Here is an 18,152-nt window from a genome sequence, read left to right as displayed (position 1 = left end):
GTGAGGCAAAACTGTTCTGAATCCTGCATTGGGCAGGTGCTGGCCTCCCCTAATCTGACCCCAGAGTCAAACTCAGCTCCACAGCTGGCAGTCTCTCCCTCCAGAGCCCTACCCCATCACAACACAAGCTCCTCTCTCTCTGGAACAGCTACAGCAGACTCATAACGCTCTCCCAGCCTTTAGTCTCTCATCCAACCAATCTCCATGCCACCGGTTCAGTGATCTTTCTAAGACGCAGCACCTTGCCTACCCAGAAGGCAAAATTAGAGATGCACAGGGTAATGGGAAGACAGTGGTGATGGGGGCTCAGGCAAGTGTCACAGGCTGGGACTCAGAAGATCACAGGAAGTCACCAAAAAGATTGGATGGAGGAGATGTCAGGCAAAGGGCATAGCCAATGCCAAGGTCAGGAGTCATAGTGCACAGATGTTGCAGGCGTGGTAAACAATGCAGTGTGGTACCAGTGGGGAGGGACTCAGAGAGGAGCTACCAGATGACAAGATGGAAAGGTGGACTGGGGCCAGATTGGGAGCCAGGATTTTCTCCTGGTGGCATACGGTAGGAGCCACAGTGGAGGCCTTGGACAGAGTTAAGTTGAAAGGCTCTGATCCCCAAAAGAAAAAAGGAGACATGTATCAGCTAGGATGGCCCTAAAGGGGTTATGTGGGGCATGTCACCAACTCACTCATTACCAGGGGTCCAAATTCTTTAAACTGCCTACCCCACAGGCACACACATATACACCTTCACCCATCTTCCCTTCTGGAGTGTGAATAATCCTAGTTACTTGTAATAGACTCTAAGCTACAGGATAGTACAGAGGGTCTCAGATTTGGAGTCAAGACCTGGCTTCAAATCAAAGTGTCCAACCTCACTACTGTGTCTCGGTCTCTTCAGCACTAACATGCAACAGAAACACCTCCTTCCTGCAGTGGCTTAGAACACCACAGGAAATGATGTATGCGAAATACCTAGGACACACAGGCAGAGCCTAGTAAAAGCAATTTTAATGTAAATTGTGTTGTTTTCTTGGGAGTCCTCTCTATATTCCCCCAGAGCACCTGTGAATCCTCCAGATTTCAAAGACATGTGTGCAGACTCCAGTTAACAACACTTCTAATACCTCTCCTGTGGGGTCTTCCTTGCCCCAGATTCTCTGGCCTGAGTTGGTTGATGCTGACACTTAAGAGAGTGGGTTAAGGGCATGGTCAGTGTGTGTGTGTGTGTGTGTGTGTGTGTGTACACGTACACATGTGTGGGTCAGTTCTGCAGATGATATGAAGGGAAGGAAAGAGGAATCCAAAAGGCAAATGAATGCCAAGAAGAAGTGGTGTCAAATTCAGCTGTGCAAGAAGAGGGTTAGAGGAGATGAGAGGCTGGAGGTCTGCGGGGAAGGGATCAGGGTCCCACCTCGCTGGGTCCTCCATTGGCGGCCCTGGGAGAGTGGAGAAGATGGAGTGGAGAAAGCCCAGCCCCCTCTCAGCAGACTCTCCCGCTTTGGCCATTCAGCCCTGGGTGGATCACATCCCTCAGTACACTACCTCCAAGCTGCAGAAATTCTCCAGGGCCAGGGGCTGGGGGTTGGGCGGAAGAGGGATCAGCCAACAGTTTCCAAGGCCTCCTTCCAAGGACAGACTCTCTGACCACATGCTTTTCCGTGACATCACTGTCAGTGACCTTTGGGGGCCAGCAGGGTGGAGTCCAAGGGGATGGGTACAGGCCACGATTCTCTGGTGGTCACAAAGGTTGGGATTGTGAGCTGCCCAGAGCTGGAGAGGCGCCTCAATGGGGACAATGTCTTCCCCTGGACTGGGAACGGCTCCCCTGCCCTAGGATATTGCAGGATTATAGTGGACCTGTTGTCTCTGCTCCTTTTCTAGATTAAAAAGCACATTGTTGAGCACAGAAGCTGTGTGCATGCATATGTGTGTGTGTGTGTGTGTGTGTGCGCGCACAGAAGTGTAAAGAGTCTCAGAAAATTGCATTTTGCTTTTAGAACAAATGATGATGAGTGGAGTGGAAAACCTGCAGCCTAGCCAGCAGAGAGAAGTGTGTTTTTGCTTTTCAGAAGCCTTGGGAAGGAGAGGGAGGGGGGGAAGGGGGAGGCCGAGGGGGGAACTTCCGCTGATGTTTCAAGAACACCAAATAGCGTTGGAGGAGATCAATATGCCCAATGAGTCCAAAGCTGATTACAGCAAACACAGCCAACAACCCTGTGTCCACTTAAAGTAATAGCCTTAAACACTTGACAGAAATAACTCAATTACCTTATCGATTTGGGATTTCAGTCACCTCCCCCCACATATAACACCCATGAACACTACCACAGAGCCACGCATCTTATTTTTTTTTTTTTCCTCTTTGCTTCTTTAAACAATAAAATAAACTCTTGTAATTGGCATGACCTGCACCACCGGCTTGGAAAACAAAGTTACATCTGTTTCTTATCTGCATGTTAATCACTCAGGTCTCCACCTGCCCACATTGAAGGATGGCCAGTAGCATCTCTCTTGAGACCTCTTCCCCCCAAACTAAAGAGCCCCAGGTGTTCCCTCAGCCCAAACTGGTTAGTGTAAAGAAATAATTGAGAAATCTGATCAGTTTACCAACCCCCTCCTCCCCCTCATTTCCTGCTCTTGTCACTTTGAGCCCCCGCCACATGGTGCTGCTGATGAAATCATGCAGCCTCTCACAGATGGATGTCTTGTGGCTGGTGTGCCAGCGCCTGGCTAACCCAGACCGCACTTAAGCGGCACGGTTTCTTGTGGGAGGACAAGCCAGAAGGCGCCCACTCACTGGTCCATGCACACTTGCGTGCCTGCCTTCGGTCCCAAAGCCGCATCCCCCAAAGCAGGACCAGGGAGAGGCTCCCAAAGAAGCAGCCCTGCCTGGAGACTTTTCACTGGACATCCTGATGCTTTCTCTGGCCAGCAGACTTCAGCCAGGGCAACTTACACCATCAACTCACAACAGCTCAACATGGGCTGGGAAGCACCTCGGACATCATGCAACCCACCATCTTTGTTGTACTCAGGAGGAAAATAAGCAAGGTTAGGTGGCTGTCCAACGTCACACCACCAGCCTGGAGAATGTGATTTTGTGGGGGTGGAGGCAACATGGGGTGTGGTCTGGGCTCAGTGTCTTGAAAGGCCTTGACCCACATTTGAGGGTGGGGCTCCTAGTTACCTGCCCTTATTCTCCAGCAAAGCCACCCTTTTGCCAATGCCTGGGCAGTCACGTTGGATGTCCCAGGAGAAGTCTCTTGGGTGCCTCTTCCCACAGCCCAGGAGACCCCTTCATCATGGGCAAAGCCAGGAAGGGTGGTCACCCTGGACTCTGCTCCAGATAGTAATTTTTCTTTAGCCTATGTTCCTGTATTTTCTTTTCTGTTCTTTTTTTCAGTTGATTTACAGGGTTGGGTCAACTTCTGCTGTAGAGCATAGTCACCCAGTCATACACATACATACATTCTTTTTCTCATATTATCTTCCATCATGGCCTATCCCAAGAGATTGGATATAGTTTCCTGTGCTGTATGGTAGGACCTCATTGCTTATTCATTCTAAATGTAATAGTCTGCATCTACTAACCCCGAACTCCCCATCCATCCCACTCCCTTCCCCCTCCCCCTTGGCAACCACAAGTCTGTTCTCTGTGTCCATGAGTCTGTCTCTGTTTTGTAGATAGGTTCATTTGTGCCATATTTTAGATCCCACATATAAGTGATATCATGTATTTTCAAATCCTCCCTCTCAACTAGCTCCTTTCTACCAGTTCAAACTTTTCTCAGATTTTCCTTTTTAGGGCCACACCCACAGCATATGGAGGTTCCCAGGCTAGGGGTCAAATTGGAGATACAGCTGCCAGCCTACACAGCAACATCATATCTGAGCCACGTCTGCAACCTACACCACAGCTTACAGCCACACCGGATCCTTAACCCACTGAGCAAGGCCAGGGATTGAACAGGCAGCCTCATGGTTCTCAGTTGGATTCGTTTCCATTGTACCACGACAGGAACTCAGACAGATTTTGTGTATTTTTTTTAAGTCCTTTGTTCCAACATTGCTCTTCTCCCTCCTCACCTTCCCCCTTTCTCCTCCCCTCTACCTTTGCCTTTCCCCCTCTTTTCTGTTCTATCTTCCCCCACCTTCCCTCTCTCAAAAAAAGGGTTGTTTTTAATGAACACCTTCTCCCACCCCATGTCCATCATCTTAGTGCCTGCACTGGGAGAGAAAAGTCACAGCTTTCATAGCTCCCTCAGGAGCTCCTATGCTGACCATGACCAAGACAGATGCAGGTGTGGAAAAGCCTGGTGCTCCGTAAGTACTGGGAGGACAAGAGTGAGCACAGGGGGCAGGGCAAGACCAGGCTGCTGTCCCCAGAAATGCCTACAGCCTTGAATGTCTCCTGGTTGTCAGGTGAGTGCAGCCCAGATTTGTCTCATGGCCTGGGGACTCCAGGCTACTGAGGCAGAGGACACTCTAAAACCAGTTCATTATGAAGAAATGGGATCCTTGATCTGCTGCTTCAGATTAAAAGGTCACCAGCACCCACCCCTCCCCACTATCCACTGATCTTGGTCTTGCTGAAGAAAAGGTTTTCATAGAGTAGGAACCTCTTCTTGATATGTGCATGTTCTGACCTTCATGTCATCACAGGAGCTTTCTTAGAGGATAAACAAGAGCCTTTATCTTCCAGACACTGAGAATGAACAATATGCCATTTAATGAGAAAGGGAAAGGAAAGAAACCAAAACTGATTAAACACCTGCTCTGTGCCAGGCATTGTCCTATGAGTTATGACCTTACAAGGGTGAGTAAGACTGAGGTGTTACCTGCCCTTGTGGGGCTTACATTCTACCAGGGAAACAGACACTGTACATGGACACAAATAAAATCACGGCCAATGGTAAAAAGAGAGAGGAAGGAAATTAACAGGGCATGACAGTTTGTGACAACAATGGGGACTTCTTAAGGGCATGAGGAAGATATCTCTAGAAAGGGGACATCAGGGCTTAAGCTGAGCCCTGAATAATGTGGTTTAGGACAGAACTCAGGATGGAATTTAAAGCCATGATCACTTCAACCTAGTAATTAGTGTCTGTGTTATTGTCATCGGAAATTTATACCTCAAGAAATTGAGGTTGTGAGAGGTGAGGTAACATGCAAATGGCATGTTTGACACCAAAGGCATGCTTTCTCTGTTACCTCCTCTCCTTGTGGTACTTGTATCTTCATTCTGAATGATAAAAAGCACCTGGGAAACTCTGGAATCTAGGTGTGGAGCTTCCAGCTGACTCTTCTTTGAGATCAGTGCCCAGCCCTGGTAAAGCATAAGTACTGAGCAACTACTATATGCCCAAGGAAGGTCAAGGCTGCTCACTCTTTTCAAAGTTCTTGGATATGGCCATGAAAGGAGTGCAGGGCAGGGCAGGTGACTGGAGTCAGAGTCCTTGCTCAAGGAGCTCTTCTGTGAGCTGGCCCTGCAAGGACAGAGTGGTCTGAACAGGCAAAAAGTAGGGGTTGATGGTTCCAGGCAGGCATGGTGTGAGCTCTCTCAGACAAGAGCTGGGGGCTGCAGAAGGCTGACAGGAAAAGCTGTTAGGCCTTCCCATGACCTGCCACAACATGAGAAAGTAGAGGCACATGTCCAGTGCCCTGCATCCATCCATCGGTTGACATTTTTTGAGTGCAGAGCTTGTGGGTCTTAAGTACTACACAAGTTATTGTGAGGAAAAAGAACACAAACTATGATCTTAACCCTGCAGGACTTGAAAATCTCCTTGAAGCGAAGTGCTCAAGCTTATGAGATAACTAAAGAGCACTTGTCTCCAGTAGCCAGGCAACATGTTGGAAGCCACATGGCATGTCCAGGTGAGGCTGTGAGGAAGGGCTTCTGAGAGGAGGTGGACCATGTTTTAAAGGTGGAGAAAGAGCCAGATTGGCAGAGAAGTGACAGAAGACACTTCAGAGTGTGGATGTGTGATTTACAAGATCACACAGAAAGGCTAGCTGGAGAAGGACGGTGAGAACACAAGAGATGGAGCTTGAGAGGCCAGAGTCTTCACTGGGTCAGAGAAGAGTGACTCATTGAAAGCTCTTGAGCAAGGGAGTCAGGATGAAAGCAACACTTTCAAAAGGAGAACAGGAATTCCTCGCTTGCATAGACTAGTCTGCAACACTTAGATCATTCCATACATATTAATTCACTTGATTCTCATGACCACCAATAAGGTACAGAATTATTGGCTTCTGTAACTGAGGACACAGATGGGAGTTTAAATGACTTGCCCAGGACTACACAAACCGGAGCCCCACCCACTACTCTGTAGTGTCATGGAAAGGACACGGCTTTTGAAACCAGGCAGATCTGAGTTCCAGTGCTGGTTCTGCCAGTGTCTAGTAAGCTGTATGGCCTGGGACAGGTTATTAATCTCCCTGAGCCTCAGTTTTTGCCTTTTAAACATAAGAATAAATAATACCTTAGAGAGACACAGGTATGTCATGAGGCTTAAAGTAATGATAGCTCTTGGCACAGCAGAGAAGCCTTTCTAGCTGCCCCCAGGGCCTATGGAAGGTCCCAGGCTGGAGATGGAATCTGACCAGAAGCTGTAACCTATACCACAGCTAGGGCAATGCTGGAGCCTTAAACCACAGCACTGGGCCAGGGCTTGAACCTGCACTGCCACAGAGACAACGCCAGATCATGAACCCACTGTACCATAACAGGGACTCCAGAGAAGTCTTACAAATATGTTTCTTTCCTCTTCTCCTTCTAATGCTTACTCGGATCCTGAACAAACCAAGTTATTAACCCAACTTCTCTCTGTCCCCCTGTGGTGCCAGTGAAGCTCTGGAGGCAAGTGGTTTCACCCTCGTGACCAAGCAGCTAGATCCCAGTTTCAGGAAAGTAACAGCTCCATCCCAAGCAGGAGTCAAGCCATCTGGGGGGTGCTCAGCCAATCAGCACGACCCACCTGAGAGCAAGCTGCTGCAGTAGAGAAGGGCTGAGCTGAGGGCTGATGGGTGACTCATGAAGCTGTCCAGCACCCTTCCATTCTTTCTTGATAGGGCTTATTATTACTTTTTTTTAAGGCCGCACCCAAGGCATATGGTTCCCAGGCTAGGGGTTGAATCGGAGCTACAGCTGCCAGCCCACACCACAGCCACAGCCATAAGGGATGGAAGCCATGTCTTCGAACCTGCATCCTCATAGATACAGTTGGGTTCATAATGCTGAGCCACAACAGGAACTCCTATTATTAATTTTTTTAAAAAAACAAACATGATTTAAAAGAACAGCCCACACAAAGGACTTCTTAAGAAATTTCACCCTTGGCTTATTTGGAATCAAAACAATTTTTTATCCTGGCAAAGCTCTTTACTCTTTTCGGAACATTTTCATATACATTATTTCACTTGATCCTCAGACGCTGAAAGGGAGACAGGCAGGCTTTACTGTTCCCTTTGAGCAGATGGAAAATCCATGGCTTAGAGGTAGAAGGTGAGGCAGGCCCAGAAATCTTCACTCCCTGCTCCGCCCAAACTGTTCTCTTCTTCCCCCGTGCTTAACTCAGAGTCCAGACCCATCCATGGACGAGCTCAGCTCTGACGTTTGAAATCCTCTCCCACTCTACCCAGCAACTGAATCATCAGAGGTGCCCACGTGAGGCTCCTACAACTGGTGGGCATGGTAAGGGGTAGGTTTGGAAAGAGACAGCTACCTTAGGCATGTCCTACAGGTGTGATGAACTCACCACTCAGGGCCAACAGGGGTCCCTAAGATGCCGCCCCACCCAGGAGACTTTCCTTGCTGCTCCAGCTACCTCCTCCAACCCTCTTTCAACCCGGGAGCCTCAGAAAAGTGCAAAAATTCACTTGGAGTCAGCTTACCTGGGGTCCGTGCTGGGCTGAGCCTCCAACTTCAGTTCGAGAATTTCAGTAAGTCCGTTCACTCTTGGAACCTAACTCAGTGGTCCTAGAGGGCAGCTGGGACTGCAGCCCAGGCAACTGATGGGCTCCTGTGTCAGTAGACTTGCTCCATCCAGCCACAGAGAGGGAGCTAAGGACAAGAACAGCAAACGAATGCTTACTAGCAATGACTAAGTGTTGCAGGCACCCAGATACCTCAGTGAACCCAACTGAGACTCCCCTGCCTTCTTCTTACTTCTATTCTAGTGAAGGGAGGCAGGAAAGCAAAAAAAAAAAATGGACATAATCAAGAAGTACATGCAGAGGGTAGGATGGGCGATGAGTGCTCTGTGAGAAAGGCATATTGCAGGGAACTGGGATGGAGCATGCTGGGGGAAGGCAGGGAGGTGTGCGGTTACTATTTTAAATAGGATTGTCACAGGCTTCGTTGAGAAGTTGACACTTGAGCAATGATTTGAAGGAATGAGGGAGTTAGCAGAGAGCTATCTGGAGGAAAGGCTTTCCAAGCAGAGGGGACTGCCGAGCAAAGGCCCGAGGGAACAGGGAGGAGGCCCATGTGGATGGGAGCAGGCAGGAAGGCTGAGAGTGAGAGGAGGAGTCAGAGAGGGAACAGGAGCCAGGTCCTGTGTTCACCAACAGTCTTGTAGGACACTGTGAGGACCCTAAGTTTTACTCTGAGTAAAATGAGGGTTCCCATTGCAGCTCAGGGGAAACCAGTCTGACTGGCATCCATGAAGATGCAGGTTCCATCCCTGACCTTGCTCAGTGGGTTAAGGATCCAGCGTTGCCATGAGCTGTGGTATAGGTGGCAGATGCAGCTTGGATCCCACATTACTGTGGCTGTGGTGTAGGCCAGAAGCTACATCTCTGATTCAACCCCTAGCCTGGGAACCTCCATATGCCACCGGTGTGGCCCTAAAAAGACAGGAAAAAAAGTACTCTGAGAGAAATGGGAGCATTGGAAGAATTTCAAGCAGAGGACTGAAATGATCTAACCTTTAGCAGTATCTCCACAGCTGCCCAACTAGGCATAGACTGTATGGTGTTGGGGGGCAGGGGTGGGGGGTCAGCAAGAGCAAAAGCTGCTGCAGTAATCCAGGTGAACGATGATGGGGTCTCCAACCCAGGAGCAGTGATGAAGGTGGTCATAAGTAGTTGGTCCTGGCTGTATTCTAATGGCCAGTAGGATTTTCTGAGATGATGTTGGGGGAGGTAGGGAGATGGGAGCTGTGAGAAGAGGTGAGGATCCAAGGCAACTTACAAGATTTGCGTTTGAGCAACTGGGGGAATGATGATGCCATAACCTGAGGGTGCAGCAGGTGGGTGCTAGAGACCAGGAGCTCAGGTTTGGGTGTATTGAGTTTAGATGTCCAGTAGATGTGGGGATTTTGAGGCAGCAAGCCACTCAAGCCAGCTGCTGTATCCTTGCCAATAACTCTCAGGACACAGAAGCAGTACCCATGTCCATTACCTGGCTCTCAGAGTGGGTGGCCCAAGAGGAAGGCTTATCCACTAGGTTCATGCTGTAATCACTGGGTGCCCAGCTGTCCAGGCCCTTCCCCAGGGACTCCTCTCCATTTATGATGTGTCTGAAGGCTCCAATGCTCACGCACAAAAATCAGCCTTGGAGAAGGAAGCATTTTCAGACTAAAGCTATTGGTAGCTGGGAAATCACCAGGGGTTGGCAGAGTTCCTATCCACTCCTTGTATCCAGCCCCTACCCAGTGAAACCTGGTCCCAGTCTTTTTTTTTTTTTTTTTTTTGTCTTTTTTGTTGTTGTTGTTGTTGTTGTTGTTGTTGTTGCTGTTGTTATTGTTGCTATTTCTTGGGCCGCTCCCACGGCATATGGAGGTTCCCAGGCTAGGGGTCTAATCGGAGCTGTAGCCACCGGCCTACGCCAGAGCCACAGCAACGCAGGATCCGAGCCGCGTCTGCAACCTACACCACAGTTCGCAGCAACGCCGGATTGTTAACCCACTGAGCAAGGGCAGGGACCGAACCCGCAACCTCATGGTTCCTAGTCGGATTCGTTAACCACTGCGCCACGATGGGAACTCCTGGTCCCAGTCTTATGACAATAAATGCTTCAAACTCACCCAACACTAACTGAGCAGCTATTATCTGGCAGGCAATCTGTAGAGCACTTTCCTTTACACTCTCCATTGGATTCTAAACACAGCTATAGATATTATTCCCTTTTTGAAGACAAGGCAACTAAGGGTCAGAAAGCTGTAAACTTGCCACAGTCATGGAACTAGTAAGTGTAGACACTAGTATTTGATGCAGTCTCTTGATTCCAAACGTACCACCATCACTCCATTTTATAATGACTCATGCTTCAAGGCCAAGTGCAAATCATACCTCCTTCATGGAATCTCTGCCAACTCCCTGGTCAAATCTTCCCGGCTATAGCATTTTATTTACATCTCCCCCATGGCACCTATGAGTGTGGGAACTGTTGTTATCTCTGAGTGTGTTGGAACTTCCGACTGGGTTACAACTTTCTTGCAAGCAGAGGCCACACCTTTTCATCCTTACTCCTATACTCTCTAATAATCTCCCTCCCTCCTACAGTAATGAGCTCAGTATGTATATAAAATGTATGCAATTTTACACTTTTTACACTCTCACATAGAACATTACATTTGTGTCTCATATAGTCTGGTAAGTGTTGGGCACACAGGTCCCACCAGTCTCATACATGGCTAAGATTATCTAGACTCAGAGAAGTTGGAGGACTTGTCCAAGGCTTTACAGCTGGGTGGTGGGAAGGGAACTAGGTCTCAAGCATGTAACACCCAACTCAATGCCCCCTGACCCCTAAAGGCCCTTGAGCAAATCCTGAGCCTTGGGTGGAGCCTTAGAAGTATGTCCTCTCTCCCTCTCTTTGGTTTCTCTTCCTTTGTATCCTCATCCCCATGTTCCTCCTCCTCATCTCTGGTTTTCACATTGTCCTTCCCCAGCCCAAATCTCCTAACCCTGAGCAAGAGGAGATAAGCTCCAACCCAGAAAGCAGCTCTGGGGAGACAGAACCCTGTAACACACCTGGGATACAGGGTGACAGGTTAGTCATCTTATTATAACCTTCTCCTATTTGTCCTTGTTGGTAAGGGAGGGAGTCTACCCCAGGTTATGGGGATGACTGAACTTATGACAATTGATACTGGGCAGATGAGATAGTTTATTAATCACATATTCTGTCTGTTTGAGAAGGGAAGATACCACATGTCACAAAGGACCACACAGAGTTGTACCTGAGAACAGAGGGAGCAGGCTGTAGGATGCAGGCTTGTAGTACCTGCAAGAAGTGAGGTGCCTCCCGCTTCCCACAAGAGGATAAAACTGATTGGCTTGAATGATTCCAAAAGCTGGCAGGGAACTAAGACCTGGTACTCAGCATACGCAGGGGTTGTACCTGGTCCATTGGATAAGGAGGGTTGGTTAGGGGACCTTACCTGTGGGAATAGAGGGGGAAGGGAACTTGCAGTTAGGCCATTTGAGACCCTACCAGTTTCACCTGATGTCAAGGCAGCACATAATATCGGGCCTTAATTTGGGGGCCTTACACCACACATCTTTACCAAGTTATCTTTATTTTTTAAGGCATTTTTATTTTGGAATAATTATAGACTTATAAAAACATTACAGAGATAGTAACAGCAATTCCTATATACCCTTTTCTTGGTCTTTCCCAATACTGACATCTTGTATAACCTAGCGCATTTATCAAAACGAAGAAATTAGTATTGGTATAACATCATTAACACACTACAACTCAATTTGGATTTTTTTTTCTTTTTTAGGGCCACACCTGGAAGTTCCCAGGCTAGGGGTTAAAATCAGAGCTGCAGCTGGAGCCTACACCACATCCACAGCAACGCTAGATCCAAGCTGTATCTGTGATCTATGCTGCAGCTTGTGGCAACACTGGATCCTTAACCAACTGAGTGAGGCCAGGGATTGAATCTGCATCCTTACAGACACTATGTCAGTTCTTAACTCACTGAGCCACAAAGGAAACACCTATTTGGATTTTATCAGTTTTTCCACTTATGCTCTTTTCTATTTTTCTATTCTAGGATCGAACCCAGGGTACCACATTGCATTTAGTCATCACATCCCCTTAGTCTCCTCCGGCCTATGACAGTTTCTCAGTCTTTGTTCTTCATGACCTTGACACTTTGAGGGAGTACTGGTGAGATATTTTGTGGAATATCCCCCAATGTGAGTCTATATGAGGGGTTTTCATGTCTAGATTGGGGTTGTGGGTTTTGGATATAACACCACAGAGCTGTGGTGCCTTCTCATCATCATAGCAGGGGTACATGACGCCCACATGATGTCACTGGTGATGTTAACCCACATCACCTGATTCAGATGGTGTCTGCCAGATTTCTCCACAGAGGTACATAGTCCCCTTCCATCCATAATTCTTTGGAAATGAATCACTAAGTGCCATCCAGACTCAAGGAAGCAGAGTTAAGCTCCACTTTCTGAAGGGGGAACTGTCTACATATATTATTAAGTCTTCTATAAGGAATATTTGTCCCTTCTCCTCTATTTATTTTTTATTTATTTATTTAGATCAGTATCAACTCATGGATATTTATTTTATTCTTTGGGTTTTAATCCAAAACTACTGTTACTTTGTTACTTAAATTGTTTCAGATCTGGTCCCCAGAGCTCTTTCAGGTTGGCTCCTGTGTCTTTGTGACATACTTTTTTTTTCCCCCTTAGCGCTTCTATACTTTCTAAAACTACAAAATATTCTGGGCTTTCTTGTGTTTTTTCCTGCTCCATACAGAATTTGTCATTTCTCCAAAGGGCCCTAAATTTTTTTTATTGGTGAATGATAATCAGAAAACAAACCCTGGATGCTGGTGTGCTTTCTGCTATTGAGGTGTCACTACATTTAGGTCCTCTCAGTGGACAGAGCTAGGAAATACACTTATGTGTACTCACCCATGTACACTTGTATTTCTACAATTAGTTCTATACCTATATGCTTCTGTATATTAAAACTGATATGAGTTCATCCTGATAGTCTGACTCTAATCTAGCACCATGGGGTTGATTCTAGCTTTCCTCCTTTGTTTTCCGTAACTTCTAACCCACCTATTTTTTTTTTTTTTTGGTTCCTTTTCTCATTAATCTTCTACTAATGTTCATTTTAACTGGATTTCCACTGGAAAAATACTTTGGGCACAACAGTAGTTTTCAAACTTCACAATGCATCAGGATTCCCCAGAAGGCTTGGTAAACACAGGTGGCTGGACCTAACCCCAGAGCTTCTGAGGCAGGAGGTGTAGTCTGAGGCCAAATAGTCTGCATTCATAGCAAGCTCCCAGGTGCTGCTGCTAGTCTGGGACCACACTTGGAGGACCTCTGTTGTCCAGATACCCTGGCCTCTCCAGTAAATGGGGCCTTTACACATAGACGAGAGGTGGTTTAACCCTTCCCTGAGAGTGCCGGGAAAGGGAGGCCAGCCGTGTGCTGGCAGGTCCTCAGGTTGACAGCTGTACTATGCTCCGAAGCCATTTAAGGGAAAGGGGCACAAGTTCTAGAGCAGGGAGATCCCCAGTTTCTAGATAATCACCTCACTGCTTCTGAGCCATGGAGCCATGGCAATGTGCTTGAATGTCTCATCTATTAAATAGAGAAAATAGTATCTTCCTCACAGGCTTTGCATGGAGGAGTAAATATATGCTTACATTTCAGTTCTTCCTCCCCTTTAAAATTTTGTTCCAAAAAGTTGTTCTGGGAGAAAGTACATCTTTAATTCAGGCAGCCTATACAGCTGCAGGCTTCTCCAAAGTTCACCTTCAGCTACTAAGAGAAGTACTATTGCTAGGTCATGGTACTGTAATTTCCCAGAATGCCCAACAAACTTGCTACATTGTTGTGAAGAATAATTTTTTATTTTTTTAAAAATAAAGCTCAAAGTTCCCACCATGGTGCAGTGGGTTTGGAATCTGACTGTAATGGCTCAGGCCCCTGCAGAGGTGTGAGTTCGATCCTCAGCCTGGTGCAGTGGGTTAAAGAATCCGGCATTGCTGCAACAGTGACACAGCTGTGGCTAGGATTCAATCCCTGGCCTGGGAACTTCCACAGGCTGCAGGTGTGGCCATAAAATTAAAAAATAAAAATAAAGCCCAACATTAATTTCTTTTGATTGCTAGCTTTTCACTATTCCCTGAGGAGGATACAGATTTTCACATCCTGGAGCTTTGGATTATGCTGTGCTTCTGTCTGGAACAGCTCTGCCCAATAGAACTTTCTGCAGTGATGGAAATATTCTATGTATGCAATGTCCAATGTGACAGCCACTAGCCATATGTGGCGTTTGAGTACTTGAAATGTGGCCAGAACAACTGAGAAACTATATTTTTAATTTCATTTTAATTAATTTAAATCTCAATATACACATGGGGTTAGTGGCTACTATATTGGATACCATAATTCTAGATGGTCCTCACCACTCCTCCCCCATCTTCTAAAACTATACTCAAACAGACTTGTGACTGCCAAGGGGGAGGGGGAGGGAGTGGGATGGACTGGGAATCTGGGGTTAATAGATGCAAACTATTGCCTTTGGAATGGATAAGCAATGAGATCCTGCTGTATAGCACTGGGAACTATATCTAGTCACTTATGATGGAGCATGATAGAGGATAATGTGAGGAAAAGAATGTACATATACATATGTATGTGTGTGTGCGACTGGGTCACTTTGCTTGTACAGTAGAAAACTGACAGAACTCTATAAACCAACTGTAATAGAAAAAATAAAAAGCATTAAAAAATAAAACTAGGAGTTCCCGTCGTGGCGCAGTGGTTAACGAATCCGACTAGGAACCATGAGGTTGCAGGTTCGGTCCCTGCCCTTGCTCAGTGGGTTAATGATCCGGCGTTGCCATGAGCTGTGGTGTAGGTTGCAGACGCGGCTCGGATCCTGCGTTGCTGTGGCTCTGGCGTAGGCTGGTGGCTACATCTCCGATTAGACCCCTAGCCTGGGAACCTCCATATGCCTTGGGAGCGGCCCAAAGAAATAGCAAAAAGACAAAAAAAAATAAAAAATAAAATAAAATAAAACTATACTCATCCTTCAAGGCCTAGTTTCAATGTCTTCTCTTCATGCTAAGAAAATGGAAAGGTTGGGGGTGGGGAGGAGAGATGGACTGGGGGTTTGGGATTGGCATATGCACACTGGGGTATGTGAAATGATTGGCCAATGGGGACCTGCTATATATATATAACACAGGGAACTCCACCCAATGTTCTGTGATAATCTATGTGGGAAGAGAATCTGAAAGAAGATGTATACGTATGTACGTATGACTGAATCATTTTGTCGTACAGCAGAAATTATCACAACCTTGTAAATCAACTAAACTTCAATAAAACAAAAACACACATACACACAAAAGAAACAGATCTCTCCTCCATACTCCCATAGACTTTTATACTATTTCTAATATCTCAGGTTCTAGGAATTTTTTGGCTGTATTTCTACTCCTCAATAGACTATGGGCTTCTTGCAGACAGGGACTGTGACTTTCTCTTCTCCGTAGTGCCTGTGCCTAGCAAAATGCCTGGCACATAGTAGGTGCTTCCTATTTGTTGAATGAATGGACAAATGAATGAGCACAAGTCAAGGACTTGAGCCCAATCTTTATTTCTAATTTCTGCTCAGTGGGGAGGAGCAGAGGAAGAGTCAAATATGGGAGACCACGATTCATCTGGTCTTGTCATGACCTTCCTCCTCTGGTGGCAAAGAGGGTGGTGGGAAAGAGCAAGTGAGATTAGGACAGGGATCAGAACTCAGTGCCCCATTTGTTTAAGAAAGCTTAAAGTATTAACTGCAAGGAAACTTTAGGGACTTCAATATCAGAGCAAGTAGCTAACAGGGAATTTCTAACTGTGAAACCAAAAGAGGGGGAAAATTTTTATTAACACATTAACATGGCAGAATTATATTTTGTTAATAAGGCACAGCATTTTACCTAGGCATTCATGTCTGTGAAAACTAGTTCTTATGACTAGCTGCTTTATTATTTTTATGTCAAAAGAAGTCATACTTGTTGTTTGTATTTATTTATTTATTTATTTCCTTTTTAGGGCTGTACCTGTGGCATACGGAGGTTCCCAGACTAGGGGTTGAATCGGAGCTACAGCTGCCAGCCTATACCACAGCCTCAGCAACGCAGGATCCAAGCTGCATCCATGACCTGCAACACAGCTCATAGCAACGCCGGATCCTTAACCCACTGAGTGAGGCCAGGGATTGAACCTGCAACCTCATGGTTCCTGGTCAGATTTGTTTCCACTTCACCATGGCAGGAACTCCTGGTGGGTTGTTTTTTAAATCAACAAAACTTATGGTTTAAATCGCATCACTGAAGTAACTAACACCACACATGCTGGACACACACTCCAACTTGTGGTTTAGTCACTGAGAAACTAACCAAGTTCCTTTATTTTTTTATTTTATTTTATTTTATTTATTTATTTATTTTGCTTTTTAGGGCCCCACCTGCAGCATATGGAGGTTCCCAGGCTAGGGGTCAAATTGGAGCTACAGGTGCCAGCCTATGCCACAGTCACAGCAACACTGGATCTGAGCCACATCTGCAATCTACCACAGCTCACAGCAATGCTAGATCCTTAACCCACTGAGGGAGGCCTGGCATCGAACCGGCATTGTCATGAATAAGAGTCAGGTTTATTACTGCTGAGCCACAACAGGAATTTCCCAAGTTTCTTTAAAGCTAGCTAGAGGCCTAAACCTCTCAAGGGGTAATACTACACCTAAAAGTTTCATTGCTTTCTTTCAAAAGTGTTTTGAGTATTCCTACATGTGACGCACTGGACTGAGTCAGGGGAGGATGCAATATGGCCCCATTCACTAGAAGCTAATACTCTAGGCAAGAACTACAAGAAAAGATAGGCATTGGGCTGAAGGACTTTGATACAACTGTTATTTTGGTAAATACTCATTTTTTTCATAGTTCAGATATTAACTGATAAAGACCCATTGTCTCCAGACCAGATTCCCAAATTTAGCCTTGAATACCAGGGTGTGGTGTGTGACTTGGGAATAGGAAGTAAGCCATAAAATGGAAACGGAATGAAAGACAGAGAGAGAGGGGGGAGAGTTTGGGCCCAAGATGCCTCTGGCTGTGGTTATTTCTTCTGTTCCAAACAGCTGGCTGGGTGTCAGGAGTTTGGGATGACTCACCATGTAGGAGGGGTGCTGGGGGGAAGAATAACAGAGAACGCACAGAGAAGGGGAGCCCCTTCTGCCCCCAGGGGTGTGGCTCACAGCCTTACACAGGCCAGCTGACAGCATGCCCTTCAGGGCTAAGGAGCCATTTTATGGGGTGGTTTTTAAGAGTCCCCCCAACCCAGTGCCCAGGGGCTCACCCAAGAACACAGAAACTTCAGCGTCCTTGCTTATACACCCGAGCAACCAGAGGCAAAGAATCGCTAAAAAGCAGAAGCATTCACTTGTCAGAACAGAGGTGTTAGCTCAAGTCTTCCTTCCAAGAAGGAGGGGAGGGAGGGGAGAAGGGAGGGCTGATCTTGAGCACAGAATCTCATCAGGGAGCCAGGTTGCAAAGACCCATGTGGCCATGTGATGTGAGCTCCTCCTGCAGGCTCAGTGGGCTCAAGGATGCTGTGGACCGACTTTAGTCTCCCTTCCTCCCAAACACCTAGGCTGAAGCCCTAACGCCAGCACTGAAGAATGTGACTGTGGAGACAAGGCCTTTATTTATTTTTTTTTATTTTATTTTATTATTATTTCCCCAATACAACTTTTTTTTTTTTTTTTTACTACTGTACAGCATGGTGATCCAGTTACACATACATGTATACATTCTTTTTTCTCACATTATCATGCTCCATCATAAGTGACTAGACAGAGTTTACAGAGCAGGATCTCATTGCTAATCCATTCCAAAAGCAATAGTTTGCATCTACCAACCCCAAGCTCCCAATCCATCCCACTCCCTCCCCCTTCCCCTTGGCAACCACAAGTCTATTCTTCAAGTCCATGATTTTCTATGTGGTATATATACACAATGGAATACTACTCAGCCATAAAAAAGAACAAAATAATGCTATTTGCAGCAACATGGATAGAACTAGAGACTCTCATACTGAGTGAATTAAGTCAGAAAGAGAAAGACAAATACCATGTGACATCACTTAAATCTG

General features: G+C 46.4%; 1 protein-coding gene across 1 annotated transcript in view; it reads right to left on the bottom strand.

Annotated features, from left to right (window-relative positions):
* The window catches only part of RXRG (retinoid X receptor gamma), a 124,823-nt gene that overhangs the window by 73,570 nt on the left and 33,101 nt on the right, over positions 1 to 18,152 (bottom strand). The window contains exon 2 of the mRNA XM_013988076.3: positions 7,896 to 8,064. The gene's annotated coding sequence lies outside the window, so the exon portion shown is untranslated. The remainder of the gene's footprint in view (positions 1 to 7,895; positions 8,065 to 18,152) is intronic.

Source organism: Sus scrofa, chromosome 4 (genome assembly GCF_054392235.1).
Source record: "Sus scrofa isolate SSC_HxYL_T2T_F1_AM1 chromosome 4, Sscrofa_HxYL_maternal_Yorkshire_Landrace_v2.0, whole genome shotgun sequence".
NCBI classification, from domain to species: Eukaryota; Metazoa; Chordata; class Mammalia; order Artiodactyla; family Suidae; genus Sus; species Sus scrofa.
Note: the sequence above shows the minus strand (reverse complement) of the source record. Positions and strands in the feature narration are given on the sequence as shown.